At 36.5% G+C, this 3,276-nt stretch overlaps 1 protein-coding gene across 1 annotated transcript in view; it reads right to left on the bottom strand.

The window, feature by feature from the left end:
• The window catches only part of LOC128251585 (zinc finger protein OZF-like), an 8,134-nt gene extending 6,636 nt beyond the window's left edge, over positions 1-1,498 (bottom strand). The window contains exon 1 of the mRNA XM_052978485.1: positions 1,292-1,498. The gene's annotated coding sequence lies outside the window, so the exon portion shown is untranslated. The remainder of the gene's footprint in view (positions 1-1,291) is intronic.
• Between the last annotated feature and the right edge of the window lie 1,778 nt (positions 1,499-3,276).

Below are 3,276 nucleotides of genomic sequence, written 5' to 3'. Positions count from 1 at the left end.
ATATATCTAATGAAATATAATTTTTACTTATGTACAGCAAATAAATTTTTTTGGTCATTTTGGTACATATTTGCTGTTTTCTTTCAAATTTCTGATTTGGTCACATCATATATCTTTACCAACTTCAAAAATGAGACAGAAAACTACCAAAAGGTTACAAGAAAGACAGGTTGGTGTGTCATCTACAAATACTCTACAACCTTTAGCCACCCAGATGTTGGCTTTTCTCTCTGCCTTTTCTAACAATGTTACAAAGGTCACTGCTCCTCTGAGTTGGCTTGGACCACTTCCATTCAGGCACTACTGACTCATTCGTCTCCCCTCTTCTTATCACCCATGCTGTGTCCAACCCATTATTATGCCTGGCACTTACCTCTATATCCAGTCCTCCTTTATCTATGCTTCTCTATCAGGTGTTGACTTAAAACAGTTTAAGTGAAACGTTAACAGCATTAATCTCGCCGGTCTTTGAGGACTTGGGAAGACCATAGACACTGCCTCGAGTACGGGGTGGGGGATATCACTTAACCACAGTAAAGTAAGACCCCTTCGGTCATGATTGACCATAGGATTGCACCTAGAAAATTACATCTCCGAGGCACAAGTCTGGGCAAGGTTGTTTATGGAAGACTAGCAGACGCCCATGCATAACCGTCTCCCCTTTTCGCGTCACCGATGTTATACAAGGGAAAGGCAAATGCCGATACATTTCTACGGCTGAGTGAACTGGAACATGAAATATAGTGTCTAGCTCAAGAACACAACACACAGACAGGTCCAGGAATCGAACTCACTACCTCATGATTGTGAGCCCGACGCTCTAACCACTGGGGAAAAAATAAGAGCCTATATTTTTCAGAAAATAATTGTAAGAACTAGAGGACCCTGACGATGTCGTTGGGCAAGATAAGTGATTTTGAACTTTTGTTAACATGTCACCACACAACTGTTTTTTCTTTTCTTTTTTAATAACTTTTTCCCCTTCTTTATGCATAGTTGTTATAAGACGGCCGGAAAGCTGAGACCGAAAGGACAAGAAGCGAAAGTCTTTATGGGAGAAAACAAAGCTGTTAAGTGAGATTTGTCACCAGGTAGTACCATTACAAAGAAAATTATGCATTTTTTCGAAGCAAATAATTAATATACTAAGATATTTAATCGTCGACCTAATTCTTTTTATGTTATATACTGGGCGAGTAACAATTTGGGCAGAAAACGAAATGTTGTAGAGGCACGTTTAAAGACTTATGTACAAATATACTAGTAATGTACCGAACATTCAAATACTGACCACATATGTAGAGAAGAATTCATTTTTTTTTTCTTTGCATTCGTCAACATTCGTTAATATGAGATTTAAAATTTGTTCCAAACATATAAAGACACGGGAAGCGGTGCTAAACAAAATAAAGAACCGATGTCAAGTTCACTTGAGGTTTTCAACACCAAATTCTTTTTTTCTCTCATACAAGATTCTATTGAAAATTTCCAATTAAGGGGAAGAACTCTATAAAGACTATTTGCAACTAATATTATCTGACCCTTTTCTTCTGTTTGGAATATCAGAACGTTTATATTAACTCCCCGCCTTCTGCTCAAAAAAATATTCATAAGGATTATAATTCATTAAATTTTTCGACACGAATGGTTGCAACCCCACACCGACACTCAGAAAACCTTATATCATTATTCTTTCTTTCCTAATTAACTCATTCAATACTAAGGTCAACTGTAGTCCACCCAGGCGTTCCACTTATGACCTCGACTAATCCTTTTTATAAGCATTATTTTCGTAATCAACCTGTGGTCCAAACATGACAGTATTGTCTTCCTTATGTAATACATTACCTGTTTTTTTTTAAAGACATTAGATAATGTAGTTTAGAGTATGACACCTTGGTCTTCTTAATCAAATTTGACCTAGGCTGAACAAAAATAACAATAACAGACTCACCCCAGTCAATGAGAAATATTTTGTGCAATCACATGAATTGCTAGAAAATGTACTCCCCTTATAACTTCATAGAGACAGTTATATATGAGACTGGAATTAGCCACCTTGGCATGTCATTTCAAATCATCCATTCCAACAAAACCAACAAATCTCACATGGTTCAAACAATTACATAGCAAGACCATTTCATATGACACATAAGATAAATCATTCAACATATCAAACACGACCAGCTGAGAAACATTTAAAAACCATGGCTTTCAGGAAACTAAATGAGAATATTGTCGATTCCATGAGCTCCGAATTTTCTTGTCTAATTATTTGTAATAGGTCCTTCTTCCTTTTCATCAAAAGACTCTACAAATGTTGTTGTACCCTTTTTTTATTCACAATTTCTACTAATTTTGTAGAAAAATACTTTGTCCCTTACTAATTCAGTTATCTCTCCTAAACACTTTAATATCAAGCAAAATAAATATTACATGTCCAAGAATTCCTTTGTTGTCTGTAGAGGCAGTAGTTTCTTGAATATTTTTTACACACCTTTCTCATTTTAGCTATTATACTTTTGCTACAACCACCCCCAGGACTTATTAAACTACCTAGATAAGGAAACCCACCATGTTATTTAGTAAAACATCTATTCAGTCCAACTTCCATGCTTAGGTACTCCTACAGTTTAAAACTCCTTCGCATCTGAAATTCTAGTTCTTTGCCAATCTGCCACAAATCCCACAAGGCGGTGAGCTGGCAGAAATGTTAGCGCGCCAGGTGAAATGCTTAACAGTATTTCGTCTGTTTTTACATTCAGGGTTCAAATTCCACAGAGGTTGACTTTGCCTTTCATCCATTCAGGGTTGATAAATTAATTACCAGTTGCGTACTGGGGTCGATTTAATTGACTGGCCTCCTCCCCCAAAATTTCAGGCCTTGTGCCTAGAGTAGAAAAGAACCTGCCACAAATCTTATAATTTACTTATTGCTCTGAGTACAAAGTATTTAGTCTCTTTCAATTCTCTTCCTACTTATGAAGTAAGGCCATTGTTCAGATGGCATTGGGGTTTTCAATCCATGCTACCATCAAAACCAAAAAACGTCTTTGTACATTGCATAGATTGCAAGCTCTTCTTTCTCCCAAATTGAGATTAGTGTTTTGGTATCTGGCAAGCTTTGTAAAATCCAACATATTATTTCTCAACTAAAATGGCTCTCATGATAAATTATGTAAACAATCATTTCTAACAACTTGAGCCCCTCTGTCTCTGTCAACCTCTCTCTCACTTGACTTGTAACCACCAATAAGATAGCCAAATCTACTTGGA

Source organism: Octopus bimaculoides, chromosome 2 (genome assembly GCF_001194135.2).
Source record: "Octopus bimaculoides isolate UCB-OBI-ISO-001 chromosome 2, ASM119413v2, whole genome shotgun sequence".
Taxonomy (NCBI): Eukaryota; Metazoa; Mollusca; class Cephalopoda; order Octopoda; family Octopodidae; genus Octopus; species Octopus bimaculoides.
Note: the sequence above shows the minus strand (reverse complement) of the source record. Positions and strands in the feature narration are given on the sequence as shown.